Consider the following 24,705-nt stretch of genomic DNA (forward strand, 5'->3'; position numbering starts at 1 on the left):
TACGATCGCTGGAGACGGCTCTCCCCGGAGACCTCTCCCCTTGTCCTCGGCCGACCCTCCAGGTCCCGTCTAACACACTGTAAGAACAACGGAATTATGATCTGAAAGGGTTCTCGGCAAAGTGTGGCCCCTCTCCACCCAACCGTTAGCCTCTCTATTAAATATCCAATAATCCAGCCGAGACCTACTATTAAACGTGGGAGTGATATGTGTACCTTCTAGAACCCCTGCGTTACGCAGCCACCAGGCATCCACTAGGCCCATATCTTCAATAAAATCTCGTATACACTGCGCTACCTTAACCATACGCGCCCCAGTAGGATTGGATTTGTCTACTTGCGGATTAGGTTGTGTATTAAGATCCCCCCCACAGAGAAGCGCAGCCTCCGGCCAATTGCGCAACACATTAAAGAGATCCAGGAAAGATGTTGTATCATCTACCACCGGTCTATAAATGTTCACAATGGTCACCAGTGCTTCCCCAACTTCCCATGCACCATAACCCAACGACCCTCAGTGTCCACACAGGTCTCAATAGGCTGGAACGGGACTCCCCTCTTGATAAGTATGAGGACCCACTCGCACAAGTGGAATAGGATGAGGCTAGACGATAGGAGGCCCATCTATGGGCCACCGAACCCTCTGTGTATTTACTTAGGCAGGTCTCTTGTAGAAGAGCAATTTGAACGTTACGTCTATCTAGCTGCGCCAGCAAATGCCTCATCTTCTTGGGCGTGTTTAGGCCTCGGACATTCCAAGTGATGCAAGTATACCGTTCACCCATCATCTATAGCCAAGTGGGAACTATGAGCGTAGCGTACTACCCAAACATACGGATGCATGTGTAAGACCCAAAATTGCCCGTCATTGTATCGCCAAGCACAATAACCAGGAAACAGGAAGAATAAACAACCCCCCCACCCACCACCCACTTCGGCATCCCCAATTTGCCAAAGACATAAACCCCCCATCCCTCCCAACCCAACAAAAACAGTCAAATACATTGCAACTGGTGGGGAATGCCCATCGAGGGACGTAAAGGCACAGTCCGCTCCCTGCTCTATGAGGGAGGGGGCCACCGCGCATAGTTTTAATTAGCCCTCCACTAAGGCCATCCTTTAGAGAAACAGAAAAAGCTTTTTTACAAGGGACCACAGGTCAAGTATTCTCACCAACTATCAACAGGCGATTGAACAAGAATCATCCACCAAACTCCACAGTGCTCTGGGCACATAATACATTTCCATCTAACAAAGTGGACTATGGCAATCGAAAGCTTCTGGGAAATGAATGAGCATAAAAGCAAACCAAACCAATATATCCTACAATCTGCAACACATATTATCACAGGACCCATGTCCCCCTTACTGTTCATTCATCTATATCAGACGTGAGCTCTGGTGACTTTCGTCGGTGCCGCAGAAATCTGGCATGTTCCATCGCTTGCTTGGGGTTCGTGAAGATTTTGCCGCCATCTGCCACCCCAATGCGCAGCTTTGCAGGGGAGAGCATTGCATAAGGGATTTGTTCCTTAAACAGAACCTTCTTGACGTTTTGGAACTCCTTCCGAGCCGCCTGCACCTGTGCAGTGAAACCCGGGTAGAACGATAGTACATTGTTCTGATAAGTGACCTTTTGTCGAGTTATCAGCAAAACAGTCCCGATCCCCGATCCCTAGAATTTAGCAATCAAGCGATTATGGGGCGCGGCGGAGTACCAGGGGGAGGGCACGCCACCAGGGATCGATGGGCCCGCTCTACAGCAAACATAGGGGACTATAATAAGTAATAATAATAATAATAATAATAATAATAATAATAATAAAATGTATAAAGCGCCTGGTTACACTTGGAACAGTGTGTCCCCGCGCTATGGATACAGACCAAGAAAAGCTAGAATAACTGTCCAACAGGGAGCACAAAAGAGGGCCGGAGCGGAGTTGGACCTAACTACTTGGGAAATAGGGGAGTCTTCAATTTCTGACGAAACCTCACCTCAGAGGGTTCCATACGGAGCTCGAGCAGAAGTGCATTCCACTGTTTACTGGCAGGTATCGAAAAGAGCCACAGCCCATCCGTGCTTCATAGATGCGCGGAACCTGGAAGAGCATACTACCTAGGGATCTCAGTAGCCGCTTAGGACGATACATGGTCAGCAAAGTTTGTAAATAGATAGGTCCCTTACCCTGAGCGATGCGCTGAGCCATGCACATCGTTTTGAACACAATTCGTTCCCGAATGGGAAGCAAGTGCAAGGTGGCTAAGGCACGGCTCCCCGATTACTTCCGGGGAAGATTCAATGCCAACCTGGCGGCCGCATTCTGCACGCACTGAAGTCGGTGTAGACCCTTCTTACTCAGACCGATATACAGTGAGTTCCCATAGTCCTGGTGGGAGGTGACAAGGGTATGAATTAGCGTTTTCCTACCAATAGCGGGGAGTAGGTCCAAGGTTTTACGCAGACTTTTTAGAATGCCATAACACTTGCCTGCAACCCCTTTGATATGGTGTTCAAAGGACAGATTGACGTCCAATCGTACTCCCAGGTTTTTCACCTGCTCAGAGGGGTTGGGGTTCGGGCGGCCACCACGCTGGAGACCAGATTGACAGCATTTTCCCCATCACTGGAAGCTCGGTTTTGCTCCCATTGAGGCGTAGGTAGTTGTTATTCATCCAGCCTGCCAGTTCCCCTAGACAGGCGGAGAAATTAGCCGCTGCCTCTTCCGATGGTTGGGATAGGGTCACCACCAACTGTGTGTCGTCAGCGTAGGACACTATCTCCACCCCGTAGGCTTCCACTATCTTGGCCAAGGGTTCCATATAGAGATTGAATAAAGTAGGGCTCAGAATAGAGCCCTGAGGAACCCCTTCCTTTAAGGATCGTCCCTCAGATTTAAAGGGGGGGCAGTGGACTTGGAACCTTCTATCCGCAAGGAATGAACACAGCCACTCATGAGCCAGCCCTACAATCCCCGCCTCCCTAAAGCGGGCAAGTAGTAGAGGGTGCGAGACGGTATCTAATGCGGCACTAAGGTCTAGCAGCAGCAGAGCGGCCGTCCGCCCTCCATCTACTTTCCTCAGAAGCAGTTCTGTGGAAAAAAGTAAAGCCGATTCCGTGGAGTGGTTGGCTCTAAAGCCAGACTGTGAGGGGTGGAGAAGTTGGCATTCCTCCATGTATTTACTTATCTGGGCATTAACAATTTTCTCCACCACTTTAGCACAGAAAGGTAAGAGCGAAATAGGGCGAAAATTGTCCAGAAGGGACAGGTTGAGATTGGCCTTTTTTTTTTTTATCGGGATTACCTGAGCTGTTTTCCAATAAGGGGGCACATAGTTTGCCTGAAAGGATAGCTCAGCCAAACGTCCTATATGAATTATAAGGAGCTCCAACTGGTTCCTGAAGATCTTAGGTTGAGCCGCATCCGTCGGGGAGCCTGACTGGATACTAAGAGCTATCTTCATCAGTTCAGGTTGGTCGGGGACTACAAACTGGTTAAGGCCCTGATCTCCCTTTAGCCTCGTTTCTCCAGCTCGTACAGTATGTATCTCATCAGCTCCTGTTGGGAAGGACCGGTATATTGTCTCGACCTTTTGCACAAAGTAGGTCGCGAGCGCCTCGCACACCTCCTTGGAATACGTATCTGGAGCCAGAGTTCTCTTGAGTGAAGTAAGCTCCTTGTATATGGAGAAGAGTTCCTTGGAGGAATTCTCCGCTAGCTAAATTTTTTTATTTAGGAATTCTCTTTTAGTTCTCCTTATCCGGCCATGGTACTCTTTCAAGCTGTTCTTATATTCCAGCTTGGCCATCCCATCATAGTTTTTGCTCCAAGCGCCTTCTAAACCTTTGCATATGGACTTGGCTGCTCTTAAATCAGCATTGAACTACAGCGTCGTCTTAGTGCATCTCATCGGGGCACTGTTTGTCCACGGCGCAACCCTTTTCATCAGGCCCACAGATTTCTCGCAGCATCGTCTCCATATAGTCTTCTAGGCGCCCCACATTTCTAGATTCTGGAAGGCCTAAGACGTGAATGTTGTTGCGCCACAACCTCACCTCAATGTCCTCATTCTTCACCTGTATGACTGCGAGCAGTTTCGTGATGTCTGAAGTTTTCTCCATCACCTGTTGTAGCCCGTCCTCCGTGAGTGAGGCATTGTTCAGCTTCGCCAATACGCGCTTCTTGCTTATCAAGTTTCGCGGAGAAATGATCCATTCTACCATTGAGGGCCTCTATCTTAACATCTATGGCTTGCAGACTGGCCTGGATGGCAGCTAACGATTTCTCCAGCGCCGAGGGCCCTTGGGAAGCTGACTCCAGCTCCGAGTCAGAGGCCGTACTTTGGTTAGCTATGCCACCCTTGCGCAACTCGAAGGTGAGGCGCGGTTGATTCTTTTCCGGCTTCCCCATCCTGCACGTCTTCCTCAACAAGAATTAGTGCCAGTAACTCCGAAAATGCCACCCGTTGCACACACCAGGGTCCCACTTATAAACTGCACAGGCGGAGTAAAGATATAGTAAGCCAGGCAACTACTTCAAGTCCCCCTTCAGCAGGTCTGCGCCACCAGAAGTCTCAAGAAATCTGTGCCCAGGGAACACAGGCAGAATACGCGGGCAACTCACACAGGGTAAGTCAATTGGGTAATGCAGGTCCGCGCTCTATCAAAATGGTCCCTTCAGCCGAATGCACCTCAAGGCCTCCGCAGCTTTACTCCCAAGCGGCGAACGAGTTGCACATACCGCAGCTCTCCGGGCGTGCCCCAACAGAAGAGCACCAGGGGGGACACAGCAAGGGGAACTCACAGTAAAGGAGCCGACGCACTCTCCACACACTAATAAAATGCACTGGCCCAGGAGCCGCCGGTAATCAATCAGCCCCAGCCAGTCCGGACCAGGAAATCAAGTGCCGGCCACTTGTGTGTCTCCGCAGCCTAGCACGCTCAGCGGGTTCCTAGGTCAGCCGGCTCGACAGTCCATGCTACACCGTCGAGCCACTTCGCTACTGTCCAGGCACCGCTGTGATCTGCATGGACTACGCCGCGCTCTAGGCAGATTCAAGCACCTACAATCCGCAACCACTGGCATATAACAACTTTGGAGAAAGGGGCTCTCGCCGTCACGCCGCCATTATGTCCACGCGGCCAGCTCGCCTCTCCGCCATCAGCTGCTCACTGGGGCTCCAATTGTGACCACAAACCACATCAATCGGTCGGTCGCCGCGCCAGCTACTCGGTCCCAGTAGAGAAAACAGTGGATGGCTCGGTAGAGGCAGAATAGATGAAGGATGTCAAACGGCGGCCGGCAGAGCAACACTACCGTGCGGCCATCCTGTCGATCGCCAAACCAGGCCCCCATCACAGTACTTGCATTTACTGAATTTAAATAGTATGCTTGTGCTGTGACTGCACCTGTACATTGAATTTATATGGTGATGGTGCAAAGCTCTTAACATACAATATGGAAAATAGGCATAAACAATGTATGTATTAAAAGTAAAAAACAAACACAAAAATACAGCGAAGACGAGAAGCGGCCAACAGAACTAGGGATACAGGACACAGACTGCGAGACCAAACATGGAAATGTATAAGACAGGAAAGTAAGATGGGGAGAGATGAACAGATTTATTTATTTATTTATAAAGTTTTATATAGCACGGAAAACAATGCACATGTAAAGGAACATAAGTTAATAGGAGAGGGGCAGCCACCAAGGTAAAGCAGGTGCAAGAGTTATGAGCAGCTAATAGGAAGAGCAGTAAAGAGACTAACTTAGTAGGGAGGATAAGTCTGAAAGGTAAAAAAGGTTGTATGTTAAAGATACTGAATAGTTGAGAATGACAGGAGCAAGAGAAGAAATGCATTCAGTGAAAGCGAGAAATGTCAAAGATTATGTCTAAATTGCAGACAGAAGAGAAGTGATGGAGTAAAGAAAGAAAAGAACATGATGTGGTGCTATAGATAGCAGAAAGCAATGCAAAAACAATCATGTGTTTGCTTGATTTAAAGTGTGCTGAGACAGCCATTGTCAAAATGTGAAAAGGCACAAAGAAATGGAATTGTGGAGCAGAGAGGAAGAAGAAGAAAATGATTAATTGTCAGAAAAAGGACACAAAAGATAGAAGGAAAAATATGTAAAGGTAAAGGCATAATAAGGAAAACAGGCAGCAGAGTGCCAGTGGTATATCTTTGAGGGACACCAAATCAGCGGAGTAGGAAGAGGAGAAAACCTGACCAAGAAAGGGTACGTGAAGTGTAAAGCGTGAAAGAGAAGAAATACCCCAAGTAAAAGCTTTGGCAGTGACACCAACAGAAGGTTGGATGGAAAAGAACTCAATGATCAAAGTTTTTTCAAGGGTGTCAAAGAAATTCAGAAAGAAAGGGAAAAGTTAGAAGGAGGAGAAAAAAGTAGGTAAGTAAATAACCGATGAAGGTGATTTTAGTCATGTACCAGGAGAGAAACCGGCCGAAAAAGAATGGAGTGAGTCAAAATCGGATGAAGGCTGATTGGAACAACCTGCACCAGAGGGATAGAAAGAAAGGGAAGAAGGGACATGGGACAGAACTTTACAGGAGAGAATGGGTTAGATGGGGTTACTAAAGAAAAGAAGAAGAATGGAATGTTTAATTAATCTGAAAGGATGCCCCTGGAAAGTCATGATGAAAAGTTGAGTAGATTTAGAGTAGTATGATGAAATCAGAGCCAAAAAGAGTGAAAAAAATAAAATAAAAACAGGAGCAATTGAGAACGATGTTGTGAGAAGTTGGCCCGATATGTGATGTCCACTATTCTAGTGGGCACCCTGTAACAGTCCAAACAACCCTTATGGTGATGGTTGTAAAGTCAACCTTATAGACCAGCTATCCTAATGGTAGCATGGACAAAGCAGTCTTAGGCTAATACTTCAGAGAGCATGTTCAGCAAATTGTTTTACCAATAATAACCCCTTGAATACCAAATGAAAGGACACCACACAAGGTATATATCAAATATATATGTATTTATTACTAACACAACCCCTCTACACTCTTTATGAGGGCAGAGTTTGAGATACAGCACAAGTGACTCAATAAGCATACTATAAGTTGCACAAATACAATTCTGCCCTAGGGGCCTCACGAACCAAATACTAAGTAAGTGGTATAAGAACCACTTCAGAACAGGTGAATAGGCCTAGGGAATCGCTGGGACTACACTGAACAACCAAAGGTTAGGAAGTAGGAGTCCCACAGGATGCGTGTGCAGTGTCTAAACACACACACGGGTTCTCGTAGACTTTCAATAGGAACGTAAAGTTTACAAAGTAGTTGATTTCGGGCATTTCCGGATGGACTACGGGCAAACCCAGTTAAAGTAGGACACTTGGATAGTTATTACCCACGGGAGCACCGGAGTACTCGAGTTACCTCACCCAGGGAAGCCGGGTGCATAGGTGTTCTTTCGTGTCGGGTTTCGTCGTCGAATCCTATGGAGAACTGCACAAAGATGCTGCAGGCGACCAGGAGGAAGATGTCCGGTTGGATTCAAAAATGGATCCAAGCAGTGAAGAACCTGAAAGCAGAGGTGACAGAGTCTGGATCACTAGCCAGTGACCAGGAAGGAACCAGGAAGGAACCAGGTGATGTCGAGCTGCAAACAGGTGAAGAGGCGAAGCTTGTCTCTGCAGCCACGTGGACCAGGAGGCGTCGACGACGACCAGGAGCTGGATACGGACTGTCCCATGAAGGATCTCGCTGTTGGCGGTGTCGGCTTCCGGATTGGAGTCAACAAGCCTTGGCAAAGGCAACCCACGTAGTAAGGGAAGATCGGCTTCTGTTCAGACCAGCAAGGTCTGAGGAGCTTCCCCTTTACAAGAAAGCAGGAGCCAGCCCGGAGCAACCTGGCAAGTGGTGTTGTTTCGTAAAGATGCCTTCAGGAGGGCTATTAGCCATAGGGCTAGGAACCGTGAAGACGCTTCGAGGAGAAATGCAAGAGTGGGCCCCACGCGGCACTCGTGGAGTGTGGAGGGCTGAGCTTCGGTGCACTTATGGCTCGGGGTTTGGACTTCTCAGGGTCCAATGCACAACTTCGAGGACGCCTCGGAAGCTGCACAGTTAGCAAAAAGCAGGTACTGCAGGTAGTCTGGTCCCACGTCTCTCGTGTCAGCCACGGGTCTCAGCTTTGCTGTGGATGTGGGTAGGGATCAGGGAAGTCTGGAAGTCCAGAGGCTGCGTCGCTAAGTCTTCGGGCTCCGGCGGGAGCGTCGACAAAGCAAACCGGCAAATCACTGTTGGTGCCTGTTTGCACAGGGTGGTCACTCCTTGACCACAAGAGAGATTCTTCAGTCTTCTAGTTGCAGTAGAATATCGAAGGTCCAGAGTTTCATTTCAGAGTTTCAGTTCAGGATAATCTAAAGTCTCTAGACTCAGCTCCTAGCTTTATACCAATCTAAGGGGCTGGATTACCTGCTAGGTCCTTCTTATGGGTGGAACCTGGGAAGGGGGAGGTTACACCCCTTTCCCTTTGTCCAGTTTCGCACCAGAGCTGGGGTTGGAGTGCCCCAGCAACTGGTTTGAACCGGCTATGCATGGAGCACCTTGTGTGCCCCAGGTAGCGTCTCATTTCATTCAACCCACCCTCCCCCATTACACTACAGCCTGTCTGAGGAGGTGCTAGCACCTCCCAAGGCAGGACATCTATTGTCCAGGTCTCCCTCGCTGGAAGGGCTCCCAGCTGCAGGAGGTCAGTCCTGGGTCTGTGGCAGCAGCATCCATTTTGTGATGCTGAGGCTCTGTCCAACTTTAACCGGGTAAAGCTACAACTACATGTCTTATCCCTCTAGAAGGGTGGAATGCTTCCCTCGCCGCCAGGACTGGCAGGGGGGGGGGGGTAGTATTCCAAAGCATATGACACCTTACACAACATGTTTTGATACAGCCAAACCAAAGTTGGCATTAACCCCGAGGATTATAATGCACTTAAGAGTATATGGTATGGCTATATCATAGAACAGCTATAAGGACATGGTTCCAAAAGCTTCAGACAGGCTCAGCTCATGCTAGAGCACCATCTCACATAAAACCAAGCACTCTGCCTTCAGGATTGTTAAGGCCTGCCATAGGAGTGACTTATAGGCATATATTTGTCTATATATAAGGTTAGATATAGGAATACTATATCTAAGCAAGGGGTGATTACACGACCTTGTCCCAGCTGAGTGATCAGCCAGTTGTGTCAATGTGGATGGCCAGCCATAATACATGCTGCAGCCCCTGGTAGGCCTTGGATGCACCTATGCCCTGGGTACCTATGGTACACTAAACAGGGGCTCATAAGGTGACCCAATATCCAATTGGAGAGGTACCTAAAGTACATGGAGTCTTTTTTACAGTGAGAGCAGATAGCCTGGGGCCCTGATTAGCAGGATCCCAGGTCAACTAAGTCGAAAACCAGCTAAACACTAGGCAAAAAGTTGGGGTAACCATGTAGTCAGATATCAACCTTCCTACAGTGGTGAGGAAAAAAGTTGCACATTTTAGAGGTACAGAAAATAGCCATGTCCGAAGCATAAGTTAATAGCAAGGGGTGATAATAATACCAGCTGGCTACCGGAAGGAAAGAACTGCATGGCATGTGTAGAGAAGATGAAATTGAGACAGGATGTTTATTTTAAAACTAATTTGGCACAATAAAGTGCACAGCGACAGAATTGGAGAGTGGGTGTGATCCAAAACTGGGGAGTAATATGAAAGTGAGTCAATGAAGATAGTGGAAACTGGGGAGCCATTGCACTTAAAAAGGTGTGGCACACATTTATCTTGGATGTCTCTAGTAGGCAGACACAAAAGGATACTAACAGAATCTGAAGCTAGGCTTAGCCTCCGACACTGCTTAATAGCCCTCCCCATCTTGTCTCCCTTCGAAACAGTGTCCTTACTCTTCTTTATTTAGGTCACATTACTGCAGTTTCCGCCTCAAAGCTCAAGGGATGCAATCAGCTACCTGGAATGCAGTAGGAATATACGTTTGACATATATTAAAGGGACATATTCCACAGAATAACCACACTGTGCCTGAAGAGACTCAAACAGTACTTTTGAATGCAAGTATGAGACTATTTACATTGTTGTGCTCAACCAGTAGCCAGTGTGATTTCTAAAACACTGCAATTTGATCTTCACAGCTTACTCAAAGGGGAATCAAACTTTAATGTATGTAATGGAAGGCTCAAGTGCTCACTTTGACCAAACCTTTAACTACACTTAATCCTATAAATGACAATTCAAATGATACGACAACCAATATTTGAACCTGTTACCAAGTGAGAAAAACATGCTCTCCAATCATGCATTCTGGGGATGAATGAAATAGGGGAAAAAAAAAAAATAGCATGAACCACAATTTAGCGGAGAGGCTTGCCTTCCCCAAACTTAGCACCTCACTCAACTTACACTCACTATAATCCCAGATAATTGATAACCAGTCAACAAGTAACACCTGAAGAACCACCCAATGTTGCCTGACATCATCTGACTACACTCGCAGAGCCTTTTCCAATACACGATTTTGCAGATGAGGTGGTTATCCTGGTAGAAGGGTACCCATATTCGAGATAGTCAAGCTGGTAGTCTGAGAGAATCGAACCCCTCAACTTTCAGAAAACTTTACCGGCTAACAATTAAGCTCCTCTGCTTCCACCCATTCACATTTCAACCCTAGCTGATAGTAAATAGTAATTGTTAACCCATTCCGGTAGCCCAAACTCCAAAAATGCTTCACTTTCACTTCCTACACATATTCCCTGTGCTCTTTCAAAAAAAAAATTGCCAATATCTAACTCGAAATAAAAAAAATTGAGACACTTATTTTGCGTACTTGTGGGCTTTTGTTGAAAATACTTCTCATTCTATGATCAACAATATTGTGGATCATTTTATTTTCCGTTAGAAATAATACAGATGTATTTTTTTCGTATGGGAACACAGTCTTTTATGTTTATATTAGACCTTGAGTTCCTTACAGGATTACTGGGTATACATGTATAGTTTGGATCTCTGCACAATAAACAGACAGGATTAGACAGCACCACCAGGAGCTATAGTGGTCAACACACCGAAAACTGTCAAGTTTGAAGCAGTAATTCTATCAGTTTGTAACCTGAAGAGAAAATCAAATTAGGTTCAAATTAGATTCTTACCTACGTTACTGACAAAGCAAAAACATGATTATTTTGCTTATTCTGGTTATGTCCAAACCCACATTTTGTCACAAAGGTCTTGATCAGGTTCTTGTAGGACCTGTATTGAGAAGCAAAATGGTATGCTTTTTTATAGACAGTAATAAAGCAATTTGGGTATCAGTGGGCTTTACATTTCAGGAGTGATTTGCAAAATACATAAACAATGTTCATAACCAGGTATATAATTGAATATTTAGGCAAAGACATGCTTTAAAAAGATTTAATAAGCTTATAAAGCAGTCAAGAAATTAAGATAAGGTTTCCAAATGAGTGGAATATTAACAGATACAGTTGGTCGAAATCAAATATAAAATAGATATTTGTTTAACATTTAAAGACTTTCAGTGATATACGTTACATATATATTCCAATTGATAACATGTGATAAATGGATAGTTTATAAACACGTTTTGCATAAATAATGTATATTCTTAGTTACTCAGATATATAATTGTGTAGGTTATTGATAGAGAAAATCTCATTGCTAAACCTCCGGGCCTCTAAGTTGCAGTATACATTTACCTCTGTGGGACTGGTACTGGCGAAACACAGTATTGCTGTTTACTGGATCTGCTCACAGCCCCTTAAACTAAATCCTAGGTGGAGACAGATGTCCAGGAATAGGCAATCAAAGAACAGATCTGCATGAAAATAGTTAGGACAGATAATAAGAAGTTACACATCTGGTCTGATTACGAAGTGAAAAGAAGTTGGGGGGCGGGGGGTGGCTGTTTTGGGGATTCAGCAAAGTAATGCACAATGTGGGGTTTTCCATCCTATGGCTTCTCATCTACCACTTGTACTTTATGGATGTAACTTATACTCATATTCATGAATCATTCACTGCACATTGCAGCTGTTATGTGTGGATTTTGTTCTATGATAAACTCACTCAAAGTTGTACATAAACAAAAAAGATAGATTTTTATGTATGTGGCTAATATGGGCAACAGAAACTTGTGGGTTCTGCCACATGTTTAGGAACTTTGCCTTCCTGCTACCGGTCTGAGGGGACCACAACTCTTGTGCCTGCCCTCGCATCCCCCCTGCGGCCAGCTATTTCCAACGCGAGCAGAGGACTACAAGCCCCAGCGCTCCCTGCGTGGCGCTTCCAACTCGCGTCACAGGGAAGCGCCAGGTCACGCTTGAAAATCGTTCAAGAGCTCCTGCAGCGCGGGACGCACGCGGGCGTGCACGGGCCAAGGGCGGGCACGTCTGCGCCCGTACACGACTGCATAAGACTGGACTGGGCCATCCCTCTAAGATCCATTATATATACTTCTTTGGGGTAAGCAAACTGTGGTTTAATTTTAGGTGGACGAAAGGAGTAAAAGGCTAAGCTTTATTTGTTGTATTGTACCAGTTACTATAACAGTTACCATTCCACTATTATTTTTACTAGTGTGGGTGCATTTCTTATAATAAGTTCTAAAGCAACTATGAGCAAGCTGAAGGGTGCTGCAGGCACCCTTGATGCCTTTATAATAAGAGCAGAATCCCTTTTGACAAAATTGAACTAGCAGAGAGAAGATTGTCACTCGATCCATCTAGGCTGCCGACATACAGACAATCTAGCTCACCAGCATCAACTAACATAATGCAACCAAAGATAAGAGGTCGAATTTCAATTTCCCCAATTGACCAAAATAGTCCTGTAGCAGAATCTACACCAAGTATCCTGGTGCCCCCTAAATTAAATGGAACCAGGACACCTGGTATATCAACAAGGCTAATAGTCCCAAAACAGGTGGGAATGCCAAAAGGGAAATCAAAGCAGGTGCAGAGGGAAAAAAGAAATGGTGAGAAAAAATAAAGCAAGGGGAATAGCTAGTACAACTAAAGGGAACATAGTTGACCAAGAAAGTGAGGTGACTTTATGTGAGACTGTTGGTACACAAATTGAGATTGATTACCCTCCTTGTTCAGCTTCATCTAACGAGGACGTTGGGGCAATTGAAAAAAATGTAGTGGATATTTTAAAAACTGCACTAAGTTACATGCAGACCCAAATTAATGATTGTATGGGCTCTAAACTGAGGGCATTGGATAGTAAATAGATCAGTTAAATCTGGCTATAGATCAACTAGGCACCTGAATTGGGAATGGTAACAAATCCCTTAAGGAAGGGACAAAACTACTAGTCTAATCCAAAAATGCACTCACAAGTAGTAAGAATGTTAGTCGTGTTTAACAGTTTCCAAAACAAGCTAGAATTGACACAGTAAAAAGTGGTGAAACCGCAGGGTGCAGAGTAGAATCAAGAGACGCGGGTAACGAGCATAGGAACAGTGATCCCCGAATTGAAGCAAATACAGATCATTTAAATAGGGGCAGTACCAGGGTGACAGTGTACAGCCCAAGAGGGACTGACTTAATTCCAAATGTGGATGTTTTAAAACGACCTCCTGCTGCTTGTCCATACGTTTTGATATTAGCCGGTGTCCCATCTCAGCAAAGGGAACAAAAAGAATCCTGGCAAAATCTTAGGAATACATCTGTGGATTGGTTATCTAAATTCAAAAAATGTAACCCCCGAAAAATGAATGACATAATAATGGTTCATAGAGTAGGGTGGGTGGGTGATTCTCCAAAAGACATACAAGGAGACTGCATTGTTATAAATTTTAGGCATCCTTATATGGTACGTAATTTGTTGACAGCACATGAGGAGACATTGGTACAGAGCACTGGCATCCATGCTCTACCTTTGGGTTATTTTTATAGACCAGTCAAGAATACTGGCTTTGACTAGGACTACTTTCTATGCCTACCCATGGCAAACAGATATTGAGAATTAACTTCTTTGGAGGCTGTTGATTGACTACAATCCACAGAAACTCCAAAGAAAATACAACCGCAACATTTGAAGCGAGTGAGCCAAGGGAACAAACCTATGCCCGGATTATTAAGATCCAAGGTGATATAAAAGAACTAAAGGATAGGGATCTTGGAGGAAATGGATTTGGAATCCAGTCTGTCATACCGAGGCTGACAGATGAAGTTCTATTGGTAAAGGGGTTCTTCAAAGTAATTTCTAATCAACCAGTTGAACCCAAGGTATCCACGAGAGTGAGTAATTCACTAGAGCCAAGTCTTATCTCATGGAATATAGCGGGACTTGCCAGGAATGTTAGTGATCCAGATTGGAATGAATATATCGAAAAAAGCGATATCTGTTTTCTACAGGAGACTTGGGCCTTAGAGGCCCCACACAGAATAGGGTATAAACATTTCATGTGGATGCAATTCCATCAGCAAGAGGGAGGCCCTCGGGAGGGCTTGTGATATGGGTAAAAGTAACCCTTGACATAGGAATTACCCAATTGTGCACAAACTCACATGATCTACTTGGAGTGAAAACAACAAACAAGGATAGAAGGGTGCTCCACCTATTCAATGTTTACAACAGACCCGGCCCAGCCTCGAAAGAGTCACCGATAATAGATCAGTTGGACTCTATATTAAATCTATTGGATGTAAAAACAGGCATTATAAAAGGTGGTGATCTAAATAGTAACTATGAACCTATTATAGGGCTTGCTACAATTTTTGAAGAAGAAGATAGTGCTAATAACATTCCCATACTGGATAATACTAACACAGTACCGTGTACAGTGTTAGCGGTTCAGATTATGAGGTTGACAGTTGAGTATGGTCTGAGAGCATGTAATGGTCGCCTACCTTCAGACTCACCAAAGGCCCATACATTCTGTAGGGGTAATTCTCGGAGCAAAATCGATTATATAATGATATCACTAGATGTTTGGTTGTACATAATAGATTTAAAAGTAATTCTGAGGATAGAGAGAGACCATCGTCCGCTCTATTTGTCGTTCCATGGTCGACTTCTCCCCGCTACAATGCAGAACAATGAGACAGTAGATATGAGCTCCGATGATATCATAGTCAGTAATAACCGTCGTTCCCTAAAATGGGAACATATTTTAGGTCATGGCGAGATTTTGGCAAATATTTATAAAATATTTGCTGAAACCTTTGACATACATTTAACCTCCACTTTAGGGGGAGATACATTCCTAGAATTACACAAGCATTTTTGATAGAATTGGTTCCGTTGGTAACCAAAATGGCAAAAAAGACTAGTGGAGATGTAAAAACCCTTAGCAGTGGAGGAAACTCTTGGTACGACAAGGAGTGCCGCCAAGTCAGAATTATTACAACCCATAAAAAAGGGTAATAGCACTAATATAAAAGATGCTAGGCTTAAGTATAGAAAAACATTGAAAAAGGTGAAGTTATCATGGGACGATGAAATTTGGTCCGAACTGCTTATGGCCGCAAAAAATAAGGACACAATGGGCTTCTGGAGGCTTGTGGCCAAAGGAAATAAAACAGGGAAGGAAGTAAAAGACATCTATCTCGATACAGCTACTTGGGTTGATCACTTTACAAGGCTGTTTGAAGCACCAGAGAGTGGTAGGGCCTTATCTAACGAAGAGCTATTAATTAGTCCAAGCAAAGCAAAGTTAGTTTTTGATTTACATGAAACTATATTGGCTATCAATCTAGTTAAATCAGGGAAAGCGCCCGGACCGGACAAAATCCCGGGAGATCTATTCAAGCACTAAATCAGTGTATGGGGCCCCTACATTAACTACTTATGTAATGCCATAGTAGCGGGCGCAGAAATCCCATAAACATGGAAAGGGGCGGACATTTTTAAAAAGGGCAATCGTTATGGCCCAGTAAACTATCGCCCAATCAGTTTAATTGATAATTTACAAAAAAAATTGCACGGCACATTTTAAATCGTATAAACACGTGGTCTGAGGAAAACAATATTTTTTCAAAATTTCAAGCAGGGTTCAGACTTAAGACCAGTACCATAGATCAGGTCTTTAGATTTTGTTGTTTATGTTGGAAATACGTAGACTTAAGAAAGGGACATTCATACGTAGCCGTTGTAGATCTTAAGGCTGCGCTTGATCTAATCCCCAGGGGTTTATTATGGAAGTCATTGAGATGCCAAGAGTTGCCAGCTAACCTTCTTGAACAGATCAGATGAGGACCAAGGGGCGAACTAACAGGAAAACACACAAGATGATGGACGTAATGTTGCACAATGGCAAAACATTCACCCCCAGTTACAGATCTGGGTTTAATCCATCGTTTGGGATAAGTCCCTCATGCATTTGATTACGGGCCCTGAACCCACCTTGCCCAGAGATGTCCTACTGTCCATGCTTCAAGTACTTGGGGGAATGTCATTGTGGACCCCCACCTTTTTTACCATTCTAATTTGGTCCCTATCTTAGAACGCAACACTGTAGGGAATTGCCGCTCTCCCTCATGGGAAGGGCGGCAATGTTCAAGATGAGAACACTGCCCCGGGATGCTTTACGCACTCCAAAATACTCCATATTGTATATCCGTGGAATTTTTCCATAAGACGGAGTCTCCATCTTCTTCTATGAACACGAATCCCCCACATATAGCCCTACCGAAATAGATGCGAGGAGTGTATGATGGTGGGACTGGACTCTCAGATATAGGAAAGTACAACTGGGCCACGCAACTGATGGTGGTTAATGACTGGGGGTTTGCAGCCTGGGAGGACCCAGTGTTTAGACGAGAGAGATTCTCGATTGATGGGAGTTCCAGGGGGTGTTTGGGTGTATGTATGTATGTATTAACAGCAAAAAGGCAAACAGCAGACCGAGGTTAAGCACATCAAATCCATATGTTCAGTCAATTTACAGGTGGTGCAATCACTTCCAGCACCCGCCGTCCGTGGGTGCAGATAATAGCAAAAGCGATCAAGAGTAAGGAAGGTGCACTCGATGTGGAGTCAATCAATCAGGCCAATATTCGTTCCAAAATTACTTCTTTTATTACGTTAGTCATAAAACCTGGCACACAGCCAATGGGTTTCATTCCCAGAGCCAGAAGGAACATCGTCAGGGCTCAGAGACCTCCTGCTTAGGAATCAGTATATAGTGCATAAGGAGAAGGTATATAATTCCAAAACGCGATAACTTTCAAATCAAAAGTGGGCAAATATAGTGAGATCTCAGATCAAAAAATAGGCCTACGATTCCTAGTTTCAAATATATATAACAAAACACGAGTCCAAAGGTGGCTCCTTCTCCAAAGAGCTTCTTAATAAATGGTTCCTGATGTGTGGCCTTTACGGAGCAAGAGGTACAAGACTCTGCATGATAACCGGCATATCGGATATAATTGGCATGCCGGTTATCATCACAAAACTTTGAAATGTAGAGTATACCACGGAAATGTATGTACGAATCCCATATTTGAAAATACAGCCAAATGTGCAATTCGGAAGGAGGGATGGGAAGAAGGTAGGTAGAAAGAAGAGGCTATGTGATTGGAGGACGGTGGAGGGTGACGGGTAAAGGGGAGCGCTAAGCTGAGGTGAAGAGTGTGTGGCTGGTGCGAAGGAGCAGAGATGTAGATACAAGAGTGGGAGGCAAAAGAGGGAGGGAGAGGAGGATGGGTGGAAGTTACTGAGGAGGGTCGAGAGATGCGTAGAAGCACCAAGAGAATAGAGCGCGAGTGACAGACCGAAGCAAGGCCGTGAGACGAGGGAGAGGGTGGGGCACTACGCTGAAGGGAGAACAGAGGCCCACGAGGAGGTGCAAGAAGGCAGAAGGAGAAAGGGACTGGAAGAAAGGAGCAGAGAGAAGACCATAGGAAGAAACTGACCAGAGGAAGCGAGTAGGGACCGTGAGGGGCCTTGGAGGAGGATGGGAAAGAGTGGTGACTGCCGGGGGGGGGGGAGGGCATGGTCAGCGAGGATAAAAAAGAAACCCATTTGTATAAAGATGGAGAGGGGTGAGACTGGGGGGGGGAGGCGGTGGAGGAGGAGAGAGAGAATGGCTACAAGGAACGCATACAGTGACTTTGGGCTTCAAAGAACATAATAGGAAGAGATGGCGAGTGAGGGGAGAGCTGCTGTGAAAGGACAGGGGTGAGGGGTCAAGGGTAAGAGAGATGTGAACAGCAGAGGAGGAGGGCGAGTGAGGAACAAGTGCTACTGAAACCAAAAGAGGAATACATACTACAAGTTTAGAAAGAGATCGGTTATGAGTGAGGAAGGAAGAGATGGGGACGAGAAATAGACACAAGACTGTTGAGTGAGCAAAGGTAATAGGGCGTGGGGTCACAAAGAGAGACAAGTGCGGCATCTAGGCAGAAAAAGTGAAAGCGCGACCGCCAACTGTTTACAATTAACACGAGCACGAGACGCGGGCACAATAATTGAAAACAGATGGCGCTGCTGCTCGCAAGCCGTAGGCGGATACAAAGGTGGGACATGCACCCACCTTTGTCCAATTGAGTGCTGTCTTTTTATAAAGATGCACGCAAAGCCCAGTAGCGTGTGAGCACCACACGCACGAGCTTCAAGAAAAGATGTAGCAATGCCAAGAGGCCCTCTCCAAGAGCAGCACATGGCCGGTGCGCTCTAGGCGAGACCTAAAAAGGGCAGCAGTAGAGAAGCTTGAAGGTGACCTTTTAGACCTTGAAGCTAAGCTGATAGTGGAAGAGACTGTGGATGCTAGACATATTTTGGACCTCAAACAATGGGAGTATAGAGATTTAGGGACAGAGGCAGCTAAGGAAAGACATTGTGTCTGTGCGACATTGTGTGTACGAAACAGGTGACAAAGTGGGGAAACTACTAGCATGGTTAGACAGACAGATATGAGAGAGTGAACCGCTGGGCAGCTGACATTTGCACGACAGATGGGGGAACTCCTGAGGGATCCTCAAGATATCACTGATGGTTTCTCGAATTACTATGCCCATCTCTATATCCCTGCAAACACAACGACAACAAACTTTCATGAACTACTAGCTGATCCACCCCTTCTGAATGTCTTTGTGGAGGACAGGTCTCTCTTGAAGCGTGATCCCATGGAGGACGAAGTCGAGCAGGAGAATAGAAATATCCAATCGGGCAAGGCGATGGGACCCAACGGTCTCCCAATAGAGCTGGATAAACTTACTGCATCTAATGTAGCTCCTCACTTGTTAAAAATGTATACGGACAACTGAATAAAAAGTACTCTCCCAAAAGATCAAAGACTTGCTTCCATAGTAGTAATACACAAACAGGGTCAACTGCCAGATCAATATATCTCCTAAAGACCAATCTTGATTATCAACGCAGAAACAACAATTGTAGCTAAGCTCCTCGCATCTTGGCTTCTACAAATCATAACTAAATTAGTACATCCTGATCAATCCAGCTTTATGCCTGCTAGAAATATGGCCATTAATTTGTGACATGGAGTGTTGGGTTGTGTTGACAAAATTCAAGAAGACGCAGTAGTCCCGTCGCTTGATGCATGTATGGCCTTTGATACCATTGAATGGTTGTACCTCTTTGCCCTCCTAGAGCACATAGACTTCGGTCCTAGGTTTCGGTCCTGGCTGAAACTTCTTTATTCTAAAAATTTGGCTCAGGTGGTTGAAAATGATTGGACTTCTTGGGTGTTCCCCCTGTAGCATGGAACTGAGCATGAATGTCCTCTCTCGCCCCTTATTTTTGACCTAATCTTTGAACCGTTGGCTGCCTGGGTGTGTATGGACCCGTTGATCCATGGCCTGTGATGGACAGCGGAATGGGAGGATAGGATATCTATCTATGCAGATGATATCCTATTATATGTTGCCGCTCCACAATCCTCCATCTGCAGAATAGTAGACATTTTCACTAATTGTGGTAAATACTCTGGCTAAACCATTAACTGGTCTAAATCCATTGTATTTATTCTCCATGACAAGAAGCTAAATCTACCACCCCAATGCAAGGTACATATGGTGAGGGTTGGATTCCACTATCTAGGACAGATCTGGTGTTATTCCACACAAATAACCTTCAGGGCCCCATACTATGACTTAAAAGCGATAGTCAACATTGGAGATTACTACCACTCTCACTACTTGGCAGAGCAGCCTTTTTTTAAAAAAAATTTCTTTATTGTCAAAAAAAAGGTCACTCAGTACAGTACAATCTTCCGTTTAGTGCGTCTCAGCATCGTGACGTACAACTCAAAATGTAAACCAGGATTATCTTTTTCCATTTTCTGCTAATAGTAATAACCCTCAACTCCCATACATTCTCCCCCTATCCCTCCCCTCCCCAGCACTTACTCAATCCTCAAATCAGTTCTATGGTGGTTTTGTTTCAATCTCTATGTTTCAGTTGGCATCTGACGGGAATATCGGTCCCCATGTATACGACATACAATTACAACCGATTGTGTCATCTAGGTCTGCATCTCGGTTCTTGGGCATGTCCGTTCGCTTGCATGTTGTTCCCCTGCGTCGGGCAGTAGCCTCGTTCTAGTCCCCATGGTCTTGTACGCCCTGTTCAAATGCTAGAAGTAAAGCATTCCATTCTATTGAGATGGGATGTTTCCTGAGTCCTCTGCGCTCTTCCCTATGTAGATCCTGTCCCTCAGCTTTGCCCCACCTGATCGCCTCCCCACTCCAGGTCTCTACTTCCGGGGCCCTAGCCGACTTCCACCTCATCGCCACCGCCCTCTTCGCTAATAACAGTACCAAGTCCACGAATCTGGTATCCACATTTCTCTTTTTCTCTTTGTAGCCTAGGCCCAGTGCACAATTAGAAGCGGACGTGTAAGGTCTACCTGGCGCTATGTCAGTCAAAACGTGGTGTATCGTACCCCAGTAGTGTCCCAGCTTATGGCAATCCCAGAACATGTGCATTATGCCTGCATCTTCCTGTTGGCATCTGGGGCAGTTGTCAGCTGCTTCCGGGAACATTACGTGTATCTTGTTTGGAGTCAGGTATGCCCTATGTACGATCATTAATTGTATGAATTTAAACTTAGGGTTTCGGGACACTTTCCTTGGCAGTCTCAGTACCAGCCCCCATTCCTTGTCGCTCAACACTCTTCCCATATCTACCTCCCAGTGTAACCTCAGAGGCTGTAGGGGTCAGCCCTGCCCTCTCGTATTCCAGCAGTCAGCCATTTTGTTAAATGACTACCCGTTCCCATAAGGTACTGCATAGTAATCAGCGTGTTGGTGACGGGCTCCGCTCCATCCTCCAGCCAGTGAGTGCCTATGTAATGAGTCAGTTGTGCATGTTGCAGAAATAGTGCTCTCGGCGTTCGATGGAGCCTGGCGAACTCCGCGTACGGCAATAGCCTGTTATCCGAGAAAAAATCTCCGATTTGCACCACTCCCGCATCTTGCCATGCCCGCAGTCTCCGCTCCGTTAATGGTCCTGTCCCCAGTGGGAGGCCCAGCAGTGGTATCGAGGGTGCATAACTCGAACGTCTATTGGTGTACCTGACCGCTCTCTTCCGGTACGCGAGAGCCAGTTTAAGAAGGGGTGGAGTCGTAGCTGGCGCACTGCTCCCTGGTAGCAATAATTGATGCATCACTCCCCGGCTTCTATCCGCCTCCGTCATGCTCAGTTCCTGTAAGTTGGGGGCCTGCTAGCCAATATGCTAGCCACTGTAGTTGGCACGCATAGCCGTAGGCGAACAAGTCAGGCACTCCTAAGCCGCCCTTATCCGTGGGAAGCTGTAGTTTGGCCATGCTTATGCGTCTTCTGCCCTTCCCCCACACCAGCTTAACTAGCAGAGTATTTAGTTTCTTAAAGAAGGGCATAGGGACTAAGATTGGCAAATTCGCAAAGAAATACAACAGTCGTGGCAGCACCACCATCTTTGAGATAGCCACTCTGCCTGCCACCGACAATGGCAGGGTATTCCAGAATTGCACCTGTTTGGTTAGGTTGGTCAGGGCTCTTCCCAGGTTACCGTTCATCAGATCTTGTGACTGTCGGTATATCTGGTTGCCCAGGTACTTAAAGGTCACAGGTGCTACCTGAAAGCAGTGCGGCTGGAACTGGATATGTGTTCCTGCCACCGGGCCCCGGAAGCCAAACCCGTACGACTTCGTCTCGTTGATGGCGAGGCCCGACAACTCGCGGAAATCCGCAAAGATCCGCGGCAATGGTGTCACTGGGCTATTTATATCCTTGAGGAACAGTAGTATGTCGTCGGCATACGCCGATATGACATGGTGAGTATGAAGCCTAGTTATCCCCACCGTGGTCGCCACCGATCGCGCTTTCAGTAGTAAGGGCTCTAGAGCAATTATGAACAGCAAGGGCGAGAGCGGGCATCCCTGCCTCGTACCCCTCGCTATCTCAATCCGATCTGAGATGCATTTGTTGGTTCGAACCCGTGCCATGGGTTTCCGGTACAGCAGGGACACCCAGGCTATGAATTCAGCAGGGAACCCAAATCTGGTCAGGACTGCAAACATGTAGTCCCACCTGAGTGAATCAAAGGCCTGTCTGAGGTCCAGTGAGACACAACCCTCGGTGTCACCACCCTCTGCGTCCGGAGACATTAGTTGGCCGAGTCTCCATAGGTTCAGAGCCGTACTCCTACCCGGCACAAACCCACACTGATCGGGGTGTACCATTTCCGGGACGTGCTGGGATAGGCGCATCGCTAGTATCTTACTGAGGATTTTGGAGTCAGTGCTCAGAAGTGACAGTGGTCTGTAGTTGTCTAGTTGTAGGGCGTCTCTCCCTGGTTTCAGAAGGGAGACAACTAGGGCCTGCAGTGTCGTGTCAGGCAGTTCGCCCCTCTCCAGTGCTTCACCGTATAACGCATGAAGGCGGGGGGCCAGCAAGTCTATATATGTCAGGTAAAATTCCGCCGGGAGCCCGTCTGTCCCGGGTGCCTTGTTTCTCGGCAAAGCCCGAATGGCCATTCTAATTTCTGCAGTTGTAATGGGCTTCGCTAATTCTGCACTGTGCGCTGCACTCAACTGAGGAACACAGATATCGGAGAAAAATTCCTCAAACGGCAGTTCCGAGAGTGGAGCGTGTGGGCCATATAAAGTAGCATAATAATGCCAGAATACCGTATTAATCTCCCGCTGATCCTGAATCAGCTCCCCGGAGGTATCCTGTACCTCCATAATAGGGGTGACTGCTGGGGCGTCCCTTGTCAGATGTGCCAAAAGCGCACCCGCTCTATCCGCCTGTGCGTGCTGTCGTGCGGTGTACTCCTATGGTCTAGCACTCTTAGTTCCTCCAAGAGTTCCGCATGTTGTATGTTAGCCTCCTGCAGTTGCGTGAGGGCGCCGTCCGTGCCTGCGGCCTCGTTTTCCAGCACCGCCAGACTGTCCTCCACTGCCCGCAACTTTCCCATTACCAGGTGCTTGACGCCCACTTTGGTACCCATGGCCACTCTGCGTATGGTAGCCTTAAAGGCGTCCCATTCGACCTGTCTGGAACTTGCCGTGCCCGTATTCTCATTAAAGTAATGCGTGGCGACGTCTAGTAGTGTGGACTTAAAGACCGAGTCTTCTAGAAGACTCGGGGAGAGTCGCCATGTCGGTATAGGAGTGGGTAATCTTCCCCATTGTAGTGATAATTCCACCGGGTTGTGATCCGACAGCGTCTTCCCCATGTGTTGTACCTTCACGATTGACGACGTGAGTGTCTTGGAGCAAAAGATACGGTCTATCCTAGTGTGTAATTTGTGCGGTGGGGAGTAGAATGTTATTCCCTATTTGATGTATTAAGTGCCTGCCAGGCATCAACTAGTTCCCACCCCTCTGCCCACTGTGCCAGCGCTTCTGCCTGCTTCCAACTTTCAGTTGCATGTAGAGGGGGATGTGATCTGTACAGCGTGAGGTCTAACACCGCGTTAAAGTCCCCACCTATAATCCAGTTATACTCCACCCAATCCGCTAACACCCTACCAAGCTCCACAAAAAACTGCGACTGGTCCACATTCGGAGCATACAAACATCCAAGTACTACACACACACCGTTCAACAGCCCTTTAGCAAGCGCATATCGGCCCTCCTTGTCTACCCTAGATTCAATGAGCTTAAACGGAACCGTGTTTCTAATCCAAATGGCCGCCCCCCGGGAGAACGCAGAGAACTTTGTGGCGTAGAGCTGGCCCTTCCATTTTCGTAGCATTTTAGCACCCTCCGAGTCGTTTAAGTGCGTCTCCTGGAGATATGCTATGTGTACCTGTCTCCTATGTAATTGTGCTAGAACCCTGTGCCGTTTGTGTACCGAGCCCAATCCCTGTACATTCCAAGTGCAGACCATATAATCATTAGGGGATGCCATTACCCCAGATACCCTCATCACGATCCAAAACCATTGTCCACAACAGTATCAACCACATAATGGACATTTTCAGTGCTACGTATGCATACATTACCCCAACTTGCAGGTCCCCCTCTAAAACCACAGAGGACCAAACTATAATACCCAACATGGGTATGAGCATTCTAGAACCGTGTCTAAGCCTGGGGGCGTGAGCCCAGACAAATGTGCACAACAGTTCGCTGCAAAAAGTCTCGAAACCATTGTCCCCTATGGTCGTAAGTGTTCCAGGTCCTAGACCCCCCAGGCCCCCTTCTAAACAAAGGAGAACATCCGCTACGTTACCAGATCGCCGTCTGCTGGGATAATGGTCACATG

General features: G+C 46.3%; 1 protein-coding gene across 1 annotated transcript in view; it reads right to left on the reverse strand.

The window, feature by feature from the left end:
• The window catches only part of LOC147658894 (glomulin-like), a gene marked incomplete at its 3' end in the record, with an annotated part of 250,879 nt that overhangs the window by 214,498 nt on the left and 11,676 nt on the right, over positions 1-24,705 (reverse strand). The window contains exon 2 of the mRNA XM_086952048.1: positions 11,175-11,274. The remainder of the gene's footprint in view (positions 1-11,174; positions 11,275-24,705) is intronic.

The sequence above is a fragment of the Lissotriton vulgaris genome, unplaced genomic scaffold (assembly GCF_964263255.1).
Source record: "Lissotriton vulgaris unplaced genomic scaffold, aLisVul1.2 SCAFFOLD_1988, whole genome shotgun sequence".
Taxonomy (NCBI): domain Eukaryota; kingdom Metazoa; phylum Chordata; class Amphibia; order Caudata; family Salamandridae; genus Lissotriton; species Lissotriton vulgaris.